This window comes from Trichosurus vulpecula, chromosome 4 (assembly GCF_011100635.1).
Source record: "Trichosurus vulpecula isolate mTriVul1 chromosome 4, mTriVul1.pri, whole genome shotgun sequence".
NCBI lineage: Eukaryota > Metazoa > Chordata > Mammalia > Diprotodontia > Phalangeridae > Trichosurus > Trichosurus vulpecula.
In genome coordinates, this window is record NC_050576.1 from 386,230,620 (window position 1) to 386,252,563 (window position 21,944).

The window sequence follows — 21,944 nt, forward strand, 5'->3', positions numbered from 1 at the left end:
CATATACATACATACACACATGCATGTTTGGAAAAAATGTTAATAAGAAATAAAATTACAAACACTTTTTGTAAGATACTGTGCTAGGTAATGCAGATACAAAGCAGAGCTAGTATAAAAACCAGATAAGTAGATTCCAAATAATTGAGTTAGCCACAAAACACATTCATATATGTATATATATATATGTATATATATATTTATACACATACACATATATGTTGTTGTCATTCAGTCATTTTCAGTCATTTCTGACTCTATATTATTTTTAATTTATGGAATAAAAAATAGTATAATAAAAATATGATTGCACATGAAACTATAAATCTATTATGTACAACTTGCCATTCCTTTAAAATATATAATAAATATATAATAAAGTTTTCATATAAATTTCTCTTTTTTCTTTTAAACTTTTTAAAATTCTGACTTTTTTTTTGTTTTTTTGGCAAGGCAATTGGGGTTAAGTGACTTGCCCAAGGTCACAGAGCTAGTACATGTGTCAAGTGTCTGAGGCCAGATTTGAACTCAGGTTCTCCTGACTCCAGGGCCAGTGTTCTACTCACTGTGCCACCTAGCTGCCCCTAAAATTCTGACTCTTTATGACCCCATTTTGGGGTTTTCTTGGCAAGATATTGGAGTGGTTTGTCATTTCCTTCTCCAGCTCATTTTACAAATGAGGAAACTGAGGCAAATGGGGTTAAGTGACTTGCCAGGCTCATACAACTAGGAAGTCTCTGAGGTCACATTTGAACTCAGGACCTCCTGACTCTAGGCCCCAAACTCTATCTACTGCACCACCTAGCTGCATATGTATTATTATGGTAGGGCACGTGTATGATATAAGTATACATAAATATATGTATGTGTATACATATATGTGGAGAGAGACCGAGAGAGAGAGAGAGAGAGAGAGAGAGAGAGAGAGAGAGAGAGAGAGAATGATATATATAATTCTACACAGGTGGGTTTGTCAACAGATTGAATATATGAGGTAAGTACTCATAAAGAGTTAAGGACAACACTGAGGTTGGGAATCTTATTGACTGAGAAGATTGGTACCCTCAACAATAATAGAGTTGGGAAGAGGGGAGAGTTTTAGGTGAAAAGATAATGAGTTCTATTTATGACAGATTGAATTCAAGCTGCCTAAGGGACGACCCATCATAGATGTCCAAAAAGTTGGCACGTAGTAGGGACTTAATAAATGATCGATTGATGTAGCTCTAAAACTCAGGAGAAAAATGAATAATAGTAATAATAATGCCTAGGATTAATACAGTACTCTGACACTTGTGAAGCACTTTATGTTATTTCATAAATTAAGGGATCATCTATTTAGAGGTGATACCAAACCTCTGGGAGCTGCTGAGATCACCAAATACCAGAGTCTAGAGGGAGAAGAGAGGATGGCCAAGGGCATAGCCAAGGACAAAGCCTTGAGAGACACCCACTAGTAGTGGGCACAACTTGAATGAAGAAGCCGTAATGAGACTGAGAAGGTGCTGTTCAGACAGACAGGAAGACACCTAGGAAAGAGCCCCATTATGAATGAGGAAAGACCTTACAGAAGGACCAACACTAGAGAAAGTGATATAACAGGGTCAGATGTTGTAAAGAGTTCAAAACAATCAGGATTGAGACAAGGCCATTAATTTGACAACTAGGAAATTTTAATAACTTTGGAGAGAGTAGTTTCAGTTGAAAAAAGAGTTTATGTATGGACTTGAGATATACCTTAATTTTATTAGAGAAATAGAACAATCTGTGATTTTTATCATGCAAATTAGACTTGATATATTCTCCATGTTCCTATAACATTCTTTAATCCTGTACCCTGTCACCTAATAGCTCATTCAGAAATTCAAATGTCTGTCTTGTCTTCTTTTGCTCTGTCCCCATAAGCCTTTTCGAATGGTGAAAAGGACTTTAATGAGAAGCTATGGAAAAGAGAAGTTCTCCTTTCTCAACCATCAACTGATGGAAAAATCAGACCAAAACAATTGGCAAAGTACCACCAAGAATGTCTGGCCTCTTTGGGCACGGTTTGCTCTTTCTAGCAGCCAAGATTTAGACTTGGCTCACCATGGTGGCTCTGCCAGGAGTGCCAAGGAGGGAGCCTCCCTCCAGCTCATCCATTCAAAGTTGTGCTAGTTTCATTGGAATTGGAAGGCACTCCCAACAACAACTCACAATGTCATATTAAATAATGTCTCATGTAGCTGATTCCAGGACTGGGGTGTTTTTAAGGTGGGTGCTCATAATGCTCAGCCAGCATCCCTTAACTCACATGCGTTAGTTGCACGGGGAAACTAGAAAATGCCCTCTGTTTGGGAAACTTATTGCTTGAGGCTGCTTCTGAACACAAACTACTCCCTTTTTGAGAGAAGTGTGCAATCTTAACATATCTGGGCAGTGTTATAGGTGCTATTAAACTTTACTTTTATATGCCTGTAAATCTTCTTTAGATTCTTTTTTCATGGCCACTTGATATTAAGCATTAGCATATTTATGAGCCAAAGCAATCAGTGGGCTACAACTAGATCTCCCTTACAACCAGACCGCTATACAAGGCTGGGCTCTGAAGCAGTAATGGTGCCTGCTTCCTGCTTTCACTTGATGTATAGTTTATCAAAACATTTGCTATGATCGGCACATAGCTGTTTCAGTCATTCATTAAATTGGTTCTAAGTAAACCCTATTATTCAGAAAGTTCCGGTGCAGGTGATTTTATGATAGAGAAATGTGATCTCTGAAATAGCTCTTAAGCCATTACATTTGCATTTCTGATATGAACTTGAATTAGAATGTATTTAGGCTGAGCTTCCTGGAGGCAATGTCTGCACCACCTCCAGCCTCCACTGAGGGGATTTCACATGGGGCTGGTTGCAAAGTGATGCATTAATAATCCAGCAGTGTGATAGCTTCAAGAAGTCAAAAGACTCTTTTAACCATAGGCTCTCTTATAACTCAAGATGTTTCAGGTTTTGCTCAACTCATAGCTCAAAGTAACAGTGGGTGGTATGACAGACAGTGTCATAGCTAAGGTAGGAAAAGAGGATGGTAACTGGCATTACAATCTATACAGGTCTGAAGTTCATGGGAAGCCTGTAGGCTGTATAAATCTAATCAATTTCTTACACTGCAATTTCTTCCACTGCCCTTAAGAAAGTCAGACCCTTTCAGGGTTACATTTCCATCTCTATTTGCATAATACATAAAAGGAAAGTGGTCTAGATGATCTTAACTTTTGCAATTGTACCCCACCCCGCCACTGCTTCAAGAACACCAAATAAAAAAATTAGACAGTAGGAAATCTCATTACTAAAGCATCTATAACAGGGCCCTATTAAATAAGAAACATCTATGCTATATTTAAAATAGAATTCAATCTGTAGATATTTAATTTACCCACGACTTTCCAAGACTAGCTCTAACATGTATACAAAAACTAGTCACCTAAATGAAACAAAAGAGGTGGGATTATTGTGTTTTTTCTTCTATAGAAGAGGTGCTAAGGAAAGAAAAACCAAAAGATGACTGAATTTGGCATACAATATTGAGATCAAACTTGGTGTTAGCATTTACATTTTATGTGACTTTGGGCAATCGCACTTCGTCTCTTTGTGGAACTCTTTCCTCCATTTGTAAAATTCAATCCAGTTCAACAGGTATTCAATGCTTAGTACGTGCAAGGGAGTTGGACTATGTTATCATGAAAGCAACCTTCAGATCCCAAGCCCCTGACCCTATAATGGAAATCAACAGTTGATGAGAGGCATTGGCTGCTTGTGATAGAAAACACAGATTTCAGAAAGATACTTTGATTCTGCAGTGGATACATTATCTCAACGGTGTGAGTGTGGATCCTTCCACACCCTGTGGAATCCTCATTCTTATCTTTCTGTAACTCCTCCATAGGCCATCCATTCCAGCACTTTGGAGGCCTATTATAGTGTGGGTAATGATACAGCTCTTGGATTGCTCATCTGTCATTACTTGCTTTCACTACATGACTGCATAAGTGACTCAGCTCCATTTCTGGTCATGCATGTCATCAGTGACCTTTTATAAATTATTTCTAATGCTTTAGTGATGAGCTTGGAGTCAAGAAGTCCTGGGTTGCAATTTTGCCTTAGATACTTAATTGCTGAGTGACCCCAGATTAAACTTTCTGGTCCTCAGTTTCTTCGCCTATAATATCTATAAACATGATATAATAAATATTATTACATAATTATATATTATACATTATATATAATGTATATCTTATATAATTATTATAATTACATAGTTATAATGAACAATAAAATAAATGTAATCCTATAAACCTATAATACACAAGTTAGCATTGTGCTAATCTACCCCACCCCAAAACTGAAAATTTTATCCATTTGTAGGATTTCTGTCTTACAATTTTTGTTGCCCTCTACTGAGTTCTGCTATAGCTATAGAAGACAGACCTTCTATGGATGGGCACATATGGCCATCCCTTATGCCCCAGGCTTCTGCAAAATGGGAAACATAATCTCTTAAGCCAAATAAAATCTTTCTGGTATAAAGATTTCTTAAGAGACAAAACTATTATCTTTAAAAACTGAAGGTGGGGGAAGAGCCAACATGGTGGCTGGACAGCAGGGACTCGCTTAAGCTCTTTTCCAGGTCCCTCCAAACACCTGTAAAAAATGTCTCTGAACAAATTCCAGAGCTGCAGAACCCATGAAACAGCAGAGGGAAGCAGGGCTCCAGCCCACGACAGCCTGGATGGTGGCTGGGAAGGGTCTATTGCATGGTGCTGGGGGTGGAGCGCAGCCCAGCGTGGGCCATGCCAGGACCAACCAGACCAGGAGTCATGCAGAGCAGGCCGTAGGGCCCTGAGTCATTGAACTGTGGCAGTTACCAGACTTCTCAACCCACAAATAACAAAGATAACAGAGCAAGTTAGGGGAAAAACTTCTGGATCAGAGTAAGAGCAGTCAGGCCCAGACCTGAGGGCGGCGGAGGTGGTGTGGTGGTACCATGGAGGTGGTGCACCACAGCAGCAGGAAGCTCTCACGACTGCTTCCAGAGCTCCAGCTGTGGTTGCTTCCTGCCCCAGGCACAGCCAGTGGGAGGAATTAAGAAGTGGATCAGAGCAGGAGTGCAGAGCTTGCTTTGCCCTGCTTGGATCTGGGTCTTAGTCCTGGTTGGTGGTTCTTGGAGGAGGAGGAGCACTGCTGTGGTAGAGCTTGCAATGTAGAAATAGCTCTGAAAACAGTGGTGCAAAACCCCTGAAGCTTGGGACAAAGCACTCTCTACTCTACAAGCAGTCGTACACTGACAAAAACCTCAAGGATCAAGTACTTGGCTGGGAATATGAACAGGCAGTGAAAACGGTCGCAGACTATTGAATCTTTTTTTGGTGACAAAGAAGATCAACACATACAGCCAGAAGAAGTCAACAAAGTCAAAGATCCTACATCAAAAGTCTCCAAGAAAAGTATGAATTGGTCTCAGGCCATGGAAGAGCTCAAAAGGGATTTGGAAAAGCAAGTAAGAGAAGTAGAGGAAAAAATTGGGAAGAGAAATGAGAGTGATGCAAAAAAAAATCATGAAAAACCACTCAATGACTGGCTAAAGGACACCCAAAAACATACTGAAGAAAACAACACCTTAAAAAATAGACTAACCCAAATGGCAAAAGATCTCCAAAAAGCCAATGAGGAAAAGAATGCCTTGAAAGGCAGAATTAGCCAAATGGAAAAGGAGGTCCAAAAGAACACTGAAGAAAATAGTGCCTTAAAAATTAGATTGGAGCAAGTGGAAGCTAGTGACTTTATGAGAAATCAAGACATTATAAAACAGAACCAAAGGAATGAAAAAATGGAAGACAATATCAAATACCTCATTGGAAAAACTACTGACCTGGAGAATAGATCCAGGAGACATAATTTAAAAATTATTGGACTACCTGAAAGCCATGATCAAAAAAAGAGCCTAGAAATCATCTTTCAAGAAATTATCAAGGAGAACTGCCCTGATATTCTAGAGCCAGAGGGTAAAATAGAAATTGAAAAAAATCCACCAATCACCTCTTCAAAAAAATCCCAAAAAGAAAGCTCCTAGGAATATTGTCACCAAATTCCAGAGTTTCCAGGTCAAGGAGAAAATACTGCAAGCAGTCAGAAAGAAACAATTTGAGTATTGTGGAAACACAATTAGGATAACATAAGATCTAGCAGCTTCTTCATTAAGGGATCAGAGGGCTTGGAATGTGGAGGTCAATGGAGCTAGGATTAAAACCAAGAATCACCTACCCAGCAAAACTGAGTATAATGCTCCAAGGCAAAATATGGATTTTCAATAAAATAGAGGACTTTCAAGCTTTCTCAAAGAAATGACCAGAGCTAAATAGAAAATTTGACTTTCAAATACAAGAATAGAGAGAGGCATGAAAATATAAACAAGAAAGAGAAACAATAAGGGACTTACTAAAGTTGAACTGTTTTGTTTACATTCCTACATGGAAAGATGAGTTGTGTAATTCATGATATATTTATTAGAATTAGGGTAGTTGAAGGGAATATACATATATATATATATATAATGTAAATATATATATATATATATAATGTAAATATATATATACACATATATATCTATATTGAGAGAGAGAGAGAGAGAGAGAGAGAGAGGGAAGGAGGGAAGGGAGGAAGGAGAGCAAGAGAGCACAGAGAGACAGAGGGCACAGGGTAAGTTGAATATGAAGCGATGATATCTAAAAAAATAAAATTAAGGGGTGAGAGAGGAATATATTGAGAGAGGGAGAAAGGGATAGATAGAATGGGGTAAATTATCCCACATAAAAGTGGGAAGAAAAAGCAATTCTGTTGCAAGGGAAGAAGGGGCAGGTGAGGGGGCATGAGTGGATCTTGCTCTCATCAGATTTGACTTGAGTGGGGAATAATACATACACTCAATTGGGTATCTTACCCCACAGGAAAGTAGGGGAAATGGGATAAAAATGGGGGGGGGGGTGATAGAAAGGAGGGCAGATTGGGGAGGAGGTAATCAAAAGCAAACACTTTTGAAAAGGGACAGGGTCAAGGAAGAAAATTGAATAAAGGGAGACAGGATAGGATGGAAGGAAATGTAGTTAGTCTTTCACAACGTGATTATTGTGGAAGTGTTTTGCATAATGATACATGTGTGGTCTATTTTGAATTGCCTGCTTTCTTAGGGAGGGTGGGTGGGAAGGGAAGAGGGGAGAGAATTTGGAACTCAAAGTTTTCAAAACAGATGCTCAAAAAAAAAGTTGTTTTTGAATGCAACTGGGAAATAAGATATACAGGCAATGGGGCATAGAAATCTATCTTGCCCTACAAGAAAGTAAGGTGAAAGGGGATTGGGGGGGGGGACAGAAGGGAGGGCTGACTGGAGAATGGGGCAATCAGAATATATGCCATGTTGGAGTGGGTGGGAGCGTAGAAATGGGGAGAAAATTTGGAACTCAAAATCTTGTGGAAACCAATCCTGAAAACTAAAAAATATTAAATAATAAAAAAAGAAAAGAAAAAACTGGAGCAGGCTGTGCCATTCATTTCTCTTATGGAATCTACCAATGTAATCTTTATCTAATTCCTTGTTTTATCAATCTACATAATGTCATGAAGATTTCTTCCCTTCTCTCAACCTTATCAAATACTCAAGTTACATTCCCTTTTATTATTTACTTTGACACATTATTTGTCTTTCCATTGTCTTTTGAGTCATTTGTCATTTTGATTCTCTTCAATCATGAACCATGTGAACAGGAAGCTCTCGAGAACCTTGCTATCAATGAGAAATCTTTTTTTCTATTTTTATCTATACAAGGCAACCTGATATTCTCCATAACTCTGGTGAACACCCTAGATGAGCATTTCAGAGAGACTATGAAAACAAAATGTGAAAAGGATGACCAAGAAGATAGGAAGTTAGTGATATTAAAATCTTCCCAAGGTCCCAGGAATCCACCTTAGTAATCATAGGGTCAAGTAAAACAAATAGCCTTCCCCCTTCCAAAAAGCAAAAACAAAACACAATTCCACACTTTCAGCAGTTTGATGGATAGCTGACTTCAGTCTCTACAAAAGCCTCCTTCCTGTTAATCCTACCAAATGCTCCAAATCATGAATAATTAGAAAAACACTAATTAAAACAATTCTGAGGATCCAGCTCACACCCTTCAGATTGGCAAAGTTGAGAAAAAATGGAAAATGATAAGTGTTGGGATGAGCTGCTGGAAAATAAAAAAGCTCATGAATTCACTCTTGATGGATCTATGAACTTGTCCATACATTCTGGAAAGCAATTGAGAACTCTGACCCAAAGTCCACTCAACTGTTTATGTCCTTTGACCTGGTAATACCTCTCCTAGATTTATATTCCAAAGTTATCAAAGAAAGAAGAAAATAGTCATTATGCACAAAAAATATTTATAGTAGTTCTTTTTGAGGTGGCAAAAAATTGGAAAGTACTGGAGAGGGAGCATTAGTTGAGAATGGATGAACAAGTTGTGATATATGAATGTAGCTGGAAATTCCTGCTTCCTCTTCACATAGAAAATGCTAATTCACCTATCAGTTCTCTACCCCGTTTCCAGGAACCTTAAATTTATGCGACCCCCAAAATGGGAATTCCTTCTATTTGTAAGGTTTCTGTCTTTTAACTCTCTACTGCTCTCTGCTGGGCTGTGCTATAGTTATAGAGGACAGTCCCCTTGATGGATGTACACATATGACCCTCTCTTAACACCTCATGTCTCAGGTTTCTGCAAAGTGGTAAATAATGCATAATCGTTTGAACCAAATAAAATCTTTCCAGTAGAGAGATTTATCAATTGATAAATATTTATTAAATGCCCAATATGCCAGGCACTATGCTAAGAGCTGAGGGTACAAAAAGAAGAAAAATCAGCCCCTGTCCTCAAAAAACTTACACTCTTACAGGGATGCAAACAAATATACACAAAGCAAGCTATATATAGGATAAATGGGAAATCATTAACAGAGAGAAGTTACTGGAATTAAGAGAGGTTGGGGAAAGCTTCTCATAGAAGGTGGGATTTAACTGCCTTTAAAAACTGGAGCAATCTTTGTCACTCATTTCTAGTATGAAAGCCATTTCAGCATCTCTAATGACATCTTCATCTAACTCCTTGTTTTATCAATCTACTTAATGGCATGAAGAACGTCACTGTCCCTTCTATGAATCACATCAAATACTTCAGTTACTTTCTGCTGTCATTGTCCTCATCTCATCATCCAATAGCAACAATAGGTCAGTGGATCCAGAGGAAAGCAAAATACACAATTAAACCATCACTCTTTTCCTTTTCACTGAAGGCAGTAATTCATGCTTTACATTTTAAATGAAAGGAAGGTACAATTAAAGAACTGACAGGCTGTCCAACACAAAGCGTTTCAAGTATGAATTGCTAGACACATAGCATTCACGCTCATCCCCATCCACTATATTCAAATGACACAGGGTCATAGATAGAGTACTTTTCTGCACTTTGCCAGAAATCCTTTACTGATGCAGTGAAAGCAGCCAGGGTAGAACGAATAACTTAAAGTATCCTTCATATTTTGTGGATAGTTCTCAAACTGCAGAGGAAGGGATATAAAAGAAGCCAAATTAAACAGAAGAGTTTATTTTTAATGTTTTGTATATCATTTTAAAATGTTCTTGCAGTTTCTGAGAACTAGCCAGGTGGGTGAAAACAATTTCACCATCTTTTGTCCAAGTCAGAATATGTTCTGTTGACATAATGCCCCTCAAAACTTAAGTGAGTAACAGTGCCCATAAAAATGATGTACAGATATGTACTAGTTCAAACCGGTCTGGCATCCAACACAAGCAGGCCCTCCCTCCCAGTATGATAATCCACATCAGCAATCTGGACAAATAGTCCTCATTTTGTGGCGTATTCTCAATCCTACTGTTATGAATTTTTAATCAGCAGAACAAATTCTGTGGCTATCATGTGAAATATATTTTGATAAACCTGGGGAAAGGGTAATACATTTGACCTTCCCTCTATCCCTAAATATATAGAGCAACTTTAATATTAAAGAGATAGTAGGGAAATTGTGCCCAGAGGAGGCAAGAGGAAGAGAAAAGAGAGAAACAAGTAAGGAAAAAGTGATATAAAAGAGAAACAGTGGTTCCCCAAACATAATGGTTTTTCAGGCTCTGTTGCTGATCTTTCATAAGCTTCCACAGCCATGGACAACAATCTCTTAGGATGAGGAGTATTGAGTGGAATGTGATTTGTACACCTGGAGAAGGTGGGCACTAATGAGATACTGGAACTACTGACCTATTGAGGAAGTCACTTAAGAATCGCATTCATTTATTATCTTTGTCTATACCTACCCGGAATGTCTCTAGGGGTATGCGATAGGGCTCTGTCCTTGGCCTGGTCCTTTTTTAACAATTTTGACATTGACTTAGAAGAAGGAATAGATGCCATCTTTATAATATTTAGTTATAGAAGTAGGAAGAGCTCATATTTATATACATCAAATCATTTGTTTCTCACAAAAGCCTATGAGATAAGAACTACTATCATCCCTTTCTTACAGGTGAGGGGACAAAAAGAAAGATAAGTTAAGCAATTTGCCCAGGTTCACATTGCTTCCATCAGAAGTGGGGTTCAAACCTAGGTCTTCTTTTCCAGTCCTTATTTAATTAGATCTAGCTAGTATGTTGGATAACAGACCTGGAGTCCAAAAGATATCCATAGCGTACAATAATAGATTGGATATAAACAGATTAAAATTATTATGAATATATATAAAGTTCTTAACTTACTTTTTAATTACATTTATAAGATGGAGAGAGATGGCTAGATAACATATGGTCTCATCAGTTTGCTGAATTCAGAGTCTCTGTTAAATATGCTATTTGGGTATTTCTCCCTGTCTTCCCTTTAATCTTACTCTGCTCTTTTCATTTAATTATTAATCGGCTGAATCAAAAACATAAGACTTTCTACATGGAAGTTTTAGAAACGCAATGCCAGCTGCCTTTAGCCTTCTTCCTATCTTCACACAACTTCCACTCCCAATGAATAAATATCCCCACTCAGGAATGTATCTGGGTCTTATTCTTCAAAAGTGAAATTTTGTATCCTTGCTACTGAAGATTCAAAATCATCTTGAAAAGTACAAATGATTATTAGTATAGCAAGAAGTATTGTGGGGGCGGGGCTCACAGGGAGACAAAAATATACATCTCTAACATCTCCTTTCTCTACCCTTTTAAAAGGGAGACTTTATTCTTCCAGGAAGCGCAGTAAAATGCCGGGCGCACAAGCTGACCAGTTCTAGTTTCCTCAAAGAGAGAGAGAGGTGGTATCAGGCTAAAATTACATTTGTCTGTTCCCTTAAATAATTGTTAGTCTAGGGGAATACAATCTTTAAGGTTCAAGGTAAACTCTTAATTACTATTTCATGATGGGGAAAGGAGAGCACTAAGCTTGACCCCTTTCCCACCAGATTCTAGTTTCACAATGAATACACATAGAAAACAGCAAAGAAATCCATTTATCAACCCAAGATGACAGCAAAAGAGAAAGTAGAGAAAACAGAAAAAGTGTCATAGGAGAATAGATAGCAGGCAAAACAGATTGAAAGGAGCTCTCCAATTGGGAATGAGATAACTCAGCTCCTCAAAATCTTTAGTGTAGCAAAATGAGGATAGGGGCACTGACAGAGACTGTTTGCTTCTCCCATGTTGGCTTTTGCCAGAGTCTTTCTCTCTTTTCAGCACCTTGAAGACAGGTTGGAATGGCCTGTCCTCTTTCTTGAATCTGGAAGCCAAAAGAACCTGAAGAGACTAACAAGAGTGGATCCTTCTTCTTTCCCACTCTCAACAACTTTTGCCCTGCCCGTTATACAAGCTCAAGGTATTATCTCTACCAGTATGGAGAGAGTCCCATATCAATGGACTTTTGGTTTTGGGTTACACTAGAGTATGAAAATATTAGGGTTACTAGGCTCCAGAATGGAAAGTAATTCAGAGGGGAAACATGAAGAGAGAAAATATAACTTTGGAATCAAAAGGAAGGCATGGGTCTTTTATCTTGCTTGGTTTGAAATCCTGGATTTTATGGGAACTCATTAGATCAAATAAAGTGTCTATATGTAAAATCACTAAAATATTGATCTTATCCAGGACAAAGAATATAGAGGTAAAAGACCTCAGAGATCATCTACGTGAGTTATTAACATTAAATCCAGCAAATGGTAAAGATGAGAAAAGAAAGTAGTAGTCAATGTTGGACAGCTTGTGGGAAGACAGACACATTTATATTTTGTTGGTGGAGCTGTAAAATGGTACAACCATTTTGGAAATCAAATTGTAATTGTTCAAATAGAGTGACTAAAATGTGTGTGCCCTTTGACCCAGAGATTCCACTACTAGGCTTATGCCACAAGGAATTCACTGATAAATAGAAAGTCTTCAAATATACCAAGATGTTTATAAGTGCAGCACTTTTTGGGGTAGCAAAGAATTGAAAACAATTGTGAAATGGCTTAACAAATTGTAGTACACGACTTTAATGGAATATTACTGTGCTATAAGAAACCACAAATATGATGAATATATGGAAAGATTTTACAGGCTCTGAGGCAGAATTAAGTAAGCAGCATCTAGAAAGCAATATACACAATGACCATTGATGTAAATGGAAAGACCAACCACAAAACAAACAGCACTGGATGTTGCAAAATTACAACCACCACCAAAAAAGAAAAAGCATGGTTCCAAAAAAGAGATATAAAAAGATAATCCTCATGCCTTCAAAGGGGTGGGAGGTTCATGGATGTGTGTACATATTTTCAGACTTTTTCAACACATTGATTTGTTTTCTCTTTTTTTTCTTTCAAACTATTGTTAGTTATATAAGATAGTTCTCTTGGAGGGGGAAAAGGATACTAGAGGAAACTTTGGTCTTACAAAAGATGTAAAAATTTATTTATTTTAAAAATTATTATGAATGGACACCCTTGGTTCCAAAGAAGAGGTGTGATAAATTGTTTTCCATGCTTTTTTTTTGCAGGATATGGAAGGGCTATGGGACAATTTATTCAAAATATTGGTTAGTTTTGCCAAACTGCTTTTTCACTATGACTTAGTCTTTGTTATAAGAGATGCCACTTTAGGAGAAAGATGAGGGAGATAAACATTGGAAAATATAGGTCATATAAAATTAAGAAATATCAATATAAATTTATTTTTAAGATATCCTCCCAGGATTCAAGCTAGTTGTATTTTCTCTAAATATATATATATATATACATATATATATATATACACATATATATATATATACACATATATATATATGTATATATATTTTTTTTTCTTGGAAGCCATATACAGGGTGTAGCTAAAGTCTGGACACATAGGCAAAAATGCATATTTTGAAATATTTGGAATATTAGCAGACCTTAGCTCCCTTGATTTCTTCTTCTGCGGTATGCTAAAGAAGAAGGTGTACTCAATGAAAATCATGGATGCAACACACATGATTGAATGCACAAAGAGTGAACGGGCTAAAATTGACAGCAATATGGAGTTACTGCATTGAGTTCATGTGAATTTTGCAAAGCACATCAACCTTTACATCACAAATGATGGAAATAATATTGAAGATGTTTTTGTTAATATTCCAATTAAATAAAATATTAAAAATTGCATTTCACTTCTTGAAAATATGCATTTTCGCCTATGTGTCCAGACTTTAGGAGCACCCTGTAGAATATTATAGTGGAAGTCAATATAAAAGTAATGTTTAGTTTGTTGAACTTTACAGAACACCTTTTTAAGAATGTATTTGCAGAAGGGGCATGTCAATGTCAGAAGAGAGAAGAGGACATAGGCGAGAAATGTTGCAAAGATAGAAAATGACAGTACTTGGTATATGATTGGACATGAGGGAGTGAAAGTGTGTGAGGAATCAAAAATGGCACCTAGATTGTGAGTCTGGGTGACTTGGAAGATGGCAGTGACTTTGACAGTGATATTAAATTTAGGAAAAAGGAAGGACTTGGGAGGAAAGATAACAAGGTCATTTTGGGACATGTTGAGTTTAAGTCATTTATAGGATATTCACTTCAAGATATCCAATAAGCAGTTGGAAAGGTGATACTGTAAGATAGGAGTGAGATTAGGGCTGTAATAATAGATCTGAGAATCATCAACTTAGAGATGATGATTGAATTAATGGGAAGGCATCCATAGAGAGTGATAGCCAGTCTAGACCATCCAGAAGCTTGGGGGTAGAGACATGTAGATTTGAAAACTAGAGATAAGTAGCTTTGGAAACACCAGTTGGAGAGCTAACAGCAGGTAATAGTAGAAATGTCAAGAGTATTCCTCCATTGCCAGACTCCCTAATGATGCTTCAGGAGCATTGGAGCAGTGATTTTCCATGTAGCAAAACGATGCTCATTGTTTCAGTACATACAATATTTACTTTGTGTGCAACTGCAACACAGATTATAATATATTCTTACCATGTGATGTTTCTTTGTTTTATGTACTTCTATCCACATATGTAAGCTGGTGTATTAATGTTCTATCTACTAATGTTGTACATGCCTATATCATCTTTCTCCATATTTGATTTCTGCATGCATTATGATATTTGGTGCTATGGCATACTATTGCTTGAGACTTCTGTTCCAGATCTACAACAAACAATATACTCACCTATGCTATTGATTATATACTATGCAAACTACTTCTGCATGTCTTTATTCTTTCTGTGTTCAAATCCTATTGGGAGGCCATCTATTAGATGATTTAAACGTGTCCTGTACTGCATAGTTATGGTGATTGCACATGACCATGCTATATGCTAATTTATGATATTTATAACATGTTTAAATTTTAATGCAATTTGAAGTTATTTTCAAATGTTTCCCTCCCCTCAGGAAGATGATATACAAGAAGTCTAGTTGTATCTAGTTGTAATCAATATTTGGAGTGAGATATACCCTATTTATGATAATGCCTCAGTGTGAATTTTGTTTGGATTTATAGACTTTGTGGGCATGACACAGGACATGACACAGGATGAATGTCCTATATATGCTTAGATCTGAAAGGCACAGACTTAGTGAAGCACAGTTGGGCTAGCACCTGTTCCCTCGTGGTTGTCATCATTAGATTTGTGACAGTCAGGTGGTAGTCTGTGGGTGTTAGCATTTGGGTCTATTAGAAGTGACCTTTTTCAGTATTATTGGTGTTGAAACAAAAAGGTCCATGATCTAGAGCCTGGATGAGAATTCCCAAGGCCCCAGAATGGAGTTCCTGGACCCTGGAGAAATAGTCCCAAGATTCTGTTTGCCCATGTAGGTGCAGCTATGACATTCACTGAAGTTACCACACCACTCTAATCTTGTCATGAGTTTCTGCCTGAGCCCCATTCCACTTTCACTGAGTAGCTATCTGCTTCTGTGCCATGGTGAAGAGATTCAAAAGAAAGGAAATTAACCCCAACTCACAATCATTTTCTGCCTTGAAAAGGATTGGATCCAGTGATTAAATGGCTTTTGTAGTTCTTTTTATGTGTAACTGTTTTTGCTTTTACTCTGACTATGTTATTCTCATTAAAGTATCTATTTAGGATGATTCTGAGTAAAGGTGAATGAACAAAGCAGCACAAAATGGTAGTAAAAGAAAGACATGGCCAACTATCTGGGGGCCAAACAAGAGACAGATACATTCTTCTAGATAAGAACCCACAATATAATGGCATTGGTGGCAGAATGGGGCAGAGTGCTGGATGACTGACAGCATTATACCCTGGGGCTCTGACTCTTTACACAACCCAAACTGTCCTCACACATTTGTTCAGTGTATCTAGATATCCGAAATAGATTTTTTTTTTCTGTCTCATAAGATACTGCCAATCATTTTACTTGGTTCGACCTTGTCATTGAAATCACTTGTGCACACAATGAGGCATTTTAAAACTTACGTTATCTATTTTTCAATTAATAAACGAAGCTGCCAAAATCAATTTTATACTCTATGAATAAAATTATATAATCAATAAATAATAGAATCTTGTATTTTATGAAACTTTTAATCAGATTAATGTCTGTAAGAATATGGTCTACTATGGAAAATAGTTTTTTTTAAGTTTGTCTCATTCCTTCTCATATTTTTGTAAAGGATACTCTCAATGTGTGTAGGTTACTCTCATGAATATTTTATTAAGATGAAAAAATCTACATATTGGTCAATAGTATTGATGTTCTCTAGATCAATCTTTTTGAACAAGAATGTCTATGATTTCCTCTCCACCCTCCCCCTCCAACACTTTCTTGGTATCTTCCCTGTATATTTTGTAAAATGATCCCTTAGTGCTTTGAAGATTATGTTGTATATAGCTGGGGGCCATCTCCAGTCATCCTGATCTGTATCAGGCCACTGAACCCAGATGGCTCTGGAGGAGAGAGTGAGGCTGGTGACTGCACGGCCCTCCCTCACATAAATCCAATTCACTTGCTAGTCATTACATCTCCTTCCTGATGTCCTGAACCAGTTCAAGAATAAAAGACAAACAACAACCAACAACAACAATGTATATAACTCAAAATGTCATCAGTATTGATTTAGTTTGGTCTGGTTGCTCCTCTTCACCTTATCTTCCTCAGTACCGTTGCTATTTCTGCATACAATTCATGAGAGATTGATGACATAATCCATTTTTATCGAGGATTTTTAAAAATTAGAAAATAATATGAATTTTCATTTCAAATTTATAAAAATATATCATTTAATAAAATATTATTAGATTAGTTCATGTTCCTTCTATTAATTGTCTTGATAATGTCATTTATTCATACTCTTGAAATTATATGACTCAGTTGGCTCTCAAGCTGAGTCTTTTGTTGATATTTTTTTACTTCTGCTGCTTTGTGCTATTTCATGATTTAAGTACAAATATTAACGTGTTTTTGGACTTCCAATAGCATATTGATTAACCTTCTATTGGACAAAGATCTTATACTTAGAGTACCTACTATCAAGCTAATGTTTATAGATTATCTGAAAATGGTGTAATTTTTAATGTGTTTCACCCCCTTTTGACACCTTTCTTGCCAAAGTAGAAGGAAACCATATGACTTTGAATTATTCTTCACTTAATGGGTGTCCATGGCCAGCTATTGGCCAAATTGCTGGAGGTGAGTGTCTACATAATTAGAAAGGTCAGAGATTCGACAACAAATTTAGACCTTCCTTAGAAATTGCCAGAGCTGATGTACAATTGGTATATCCTCTATGAAACCATTTGACCCAGAAAGAGGTATCAAAGTAGAATGCTGTGGAAGGTAGTTGGTTATCAGTTTAAATGATTTCAACTAATGGTTTGCTAGATCTGTGATTATTTGGTGAATTCTTTAGGCCAGGGGTCGTTAACCTGTAGTCCACAGACCTCTGAGGAATCCATGGATAACTTTCAGGGAATCTGTGAGACTGGCTAGTGGTAAAATTTTATTTTCACTAAATTTTGGTTTCCTTTTTAATCCAATGAATTTTATTTTATGTATTTTCAAACATTACTCTGAGGAGAGATCCATAGGCTTCAACAGACTGCCAAAGGGATCTATGATACAGAAAGTATTAAGAAAACCTGCCTTAGACAAAATATAATTGCTCCAATAATGTCCTCCTCCTCCTACATCTCATTCTGTGGTGAGGACACAAATTTCTTAGAGGCTGTGTGACTAGAACACAAATTCTTAAAAGATTTTGAGTTCTGTTTCCAAGAAACAACCTAGCTAAGTGCTCAAAGATTAGTCACTAGGTGAAGAATTTCTCTGGGGCATGACAACCCATGAAATGACAAAACTTGCTACATTTTTAAAACTAGAAAATCATTCACTTCTACCTAGAACTTCAAAACATTTCTTCCTAGGAAATATGAAATCACTTCCAATTAGACATTAATTCTTTGGGGCTATCAGGGAAAACTTTATCTTCCCATTCAGGCCTGATCCTTGGGGGGAAAATGGGTGACATTTATACATTTGCTTTTGGCATCTTCGAACCTTTACTTTGACTCCCAAATCTGTACCTAGCCCAGGCCTCTCTTCTGAGCTCCAGACCTGCATTTCCAACTGGTACAATAATCTCCTAATTGGAGTCCACAAAAATAGACTTCTACTGCAATGACCTTTACTCTTATTGATCCCTCTTCCTATAATCTCCTTCTTCCTCCTCTTTGACAACCGAATGTCTACTATTTTTTCCTGTTTTCAGAAAAGCTTCATTTTAAGATTGCCAGAGCTGATGACCTACGTTCATTCTTTGTGTCTTCTCTGAAAAAGACCAAGAAGACTTCAGTACTTTAGGGAGGAGGGAGAGGGAATCCTTTTTGGAAGCTCTATGAGAAAACATGGACAAGGATAGCACATGGTAAAAAGGTGTGAATGATTTGTAATGTTAACTAATTGAAAAATGTTGACATTGATGAGATCACAGAACTAATGAGGTAGTAAAATTGGCATATACTAACTATTAGGCTTATAAGGTCTGACCAACGAACCACCTGCCCATTACCACCATTGTAGAAGCAACTACTGCCAGATTTCAAGATGCTAAGTTTGAATCCGCTAGCAACTGTAAATGTAATCTTTTTGTTGGTAGAAAGTCTTGCCTTAATGTTGATGGCTGCTGACTGATCAGCGTGGTGGTTTCTAAAGGTTCAGTGGCTGTGCCAATCTCTTAAAACAAGACAACAATAAAGTTTGCCACATGGATTTACTCTTCTTTTCACTTGAACACTTAGAGGCCATTGTAGGGCTATTGATTGGTCTACTTTCAATATTATCGTGTTTCAGAGAACAGGGAAGTCCAAGAAGAGGGAGAGAGATGGGAGAACAGCCATTTAATGGAGCAATCAGAACACAAAACATTTATCAATTAAGTTTGCTATCTTATATGGGCAGGGTTTATGGTGCCCCGAAATAATTACAATAGTAACATCAAAGTCATTAATTACAGGTCATCATGCAACTATAATAATAATGAAAAATTTTGAAATGCTGTGAAAATTACCAAAATGTGACAGAGATGATGTGAGCATGTGTTTTGGAAAAATGGTGCTGATAGAATTATTCAATACACGGTTGCTACAAACCTTCAATTTGTTTAAAACAACAGCAGCAGCAACATCGACAATATCTATGAAGCTCAATAAAGCAAAGTGCAATAAAATGAGGTATGCCTGCATATGTACACATATACAGTATATGCTTGAATAAATGAATCATTTATTAAGCACCTACTATGTGCCAAGCACTATACTGAGCACTGGTGACACAAATGGAAAAGTAAGAAAGTTTCTGCTCTCAAGGAGTTCACATTCTAGTGAGGGAAACAACTAGATGGAAGGTTTCAGCTGCAAGTCAGAAAGGTCTCATGGTCCTTAAGGTAGAGCAGTAAAGCAGTTATTAATTCTTCCACTTTAGTTTCATTTCTACTGATAAAATAATACATTTTGGATGTTGAATTATTTGATGGTGCCAAGGACTTTGATGGCAAGAACTTTCTTTTTTGGGTCTTCAGTAGCTTTGGTTGCAGCCTAAATCCTCACATGACTTACTTCCCAAGATGATAGCTCAAAACACCAGGCTGGAAGCATTCCAATTCCTAAAGCTCTTAGATTGAGGGTCTTCAGCTGTCTCCATCAGTGTCTGAAGAGAGATGGCGGTCAAAGTGATTATGGTTTGACTTGCCTGGCACATTCTACTTACTGTCTCTCCCTCATGGAGACTTGATGCTTCAGCTAGGCTACCTTACTTACTCTGTGTGTAAGAGTTAGTTGGTAGGGGCAGCTAGCCCCTTCTCCACTGGAGTTGCTTCTCTGGATACCTGTTGTGAAGGCTATGCTGTAAGCATGATTGGTCATCTGGAGAATGCTGTTTCTCCCAGAGTATGTATGTTGACGACATCTGTTCTTGTGCCTATATGTATGTTGACGACATCTTCTTGTGTCTATATGTATGTTGATTACCTCTGGTTAGCAGTTGGTGGTGAGGATGAGGAAATTGGGTACCTTCTCCCCATTAATTTCTCTCCTCAGTGAGGGGAGAACTTATTAGGTACATGTTGTGTCCTTTGATAAAATGTAAATCCCTTGAGGGCAAGAACTACTTCATTTTTAGCATTGTATCCCCAGTACCTAGTGCCATGCCTGACTCATAGGAGACACTTAAAAACAAATTTTTATTTGTTAGTTTTCTTCAAAACAGAGAAAAGTCTCTCTATACCTAGATATCAAAGTTCAAATCCATAGCTTTACACCTAGTAAGCAAATTCACTGACTTTTAAGCAGCCAAAAATTGAGTTCCCTCTGTTTTGCGCACTGCCACCTTCCAGAGAACATCTGGGAAATTACTAATATGGGGGACTATTATACTTCCATTTTTTTCTTTAAAAAGAACCAAAGGATCATCCCAGAAATTAAAAGACTAATCAATCTCACTTCAGTGCCAAGACCAACTAAGGCTCTCATTGAAGACCATGAAGCAAAATATTTGCTGTGGTACAACCTGAGAGGGTCAAATAAACATAAATTCCCTACCCTTCCCAATAGTTATAATAGCAATCTATCACCAAAATGGATCCAATCAAGGGTCCCCAGTCTGAGTGTCATTGCCACCACCCAACATTTCCCAATTTTCTGTATCCCAACTCAGTTTGCAAACCACCCACATACCCATCAGTAATTTTCTTAGATTTTTTTAAAAAATGGTTTTTTCTGAAAAGGTTTTTATGAGGTTCTTTATTATGAGGCTTTAAAAGTCTAGGAATGACAACACTAATATTTTTGCCTGTAGCTTTTCAGATGCTTTGCCTCCTCTTAGACCATTCTGTCCTGCCTTGGCAACTGACTTCCCAACAGGTTTTTATCTGTCAAGTCTGAGAAATACTGTTCATTTTCTTCAGTTTCACAATATCATAATATGGGATACCATATTTTGATTTTTTGTCGCTGTTTGTTACTTGTTAGATAGAACTTCCTCTCAGGAGCTCATAGCCAGTTAACATATCAAAATGTTCCCTGAAAAAAAATTAAGAACATTATTCTCTTGTCTAGTTATCCCAATTCCTATAGTACTACATTTTAATGAGTCCTCATCTAAACTTCTTAGATGAGTAGTAATAATAGCTGATAATTCTATTACCCTTTAATATTTAACAAAGTGCTTTACTTACAATAAGTTTATGCCATATCACTAGTCCCAATCTACAGAGGACAGAAGAACTTAAGTACAATAAATTTCAGAGATGAGCAGAGAGTATGTATGGATGGAGTTAGAGTAGACTATTTTCTTAAAATAACTTCTGAGGGAAAAAAGGCTCTTTTCTCTCCTTTCTCAATGAAATGAAGCCTTATCTATAAGACTTGTGGATCTGACCACTTTTCTGAAATCTCATGTTACTTCCTCTTTTCCCCTAATCCTTTCTACTCTCCCATTCTCTTTTTCTTTTATTTAAAAAAATTAATTTATTTTTAGTATTCAACATTCACTTCCATAAGATTTTGAGTTTTAAATTTTCTCACCCTTCTTCCCCTCCTTATTCCCCAAGATGGTGCATAATCTGATATATTAAATACATATTAAATGTATTTTCACATTAATCATGGTGTAAAGAAGAATTAGAACCAATGGGAGGAACCGCAAGAAAGAAGAAACAAAACAAAACAAAACAAAAAAAGAAGAGGAAATAGTACGCTTTGATCTACATTCAGACTCCATAGGTCTTTCTCTGATAGTGGAAAGTATTTTCTGTCATGAGTCTTTTGGAGTTGTCTTAGATCTTTGCATTGCTGAGAAGAGCTAAGTCTATTGAAGTTAGTCATCATACAATGTGGCTATTACTGC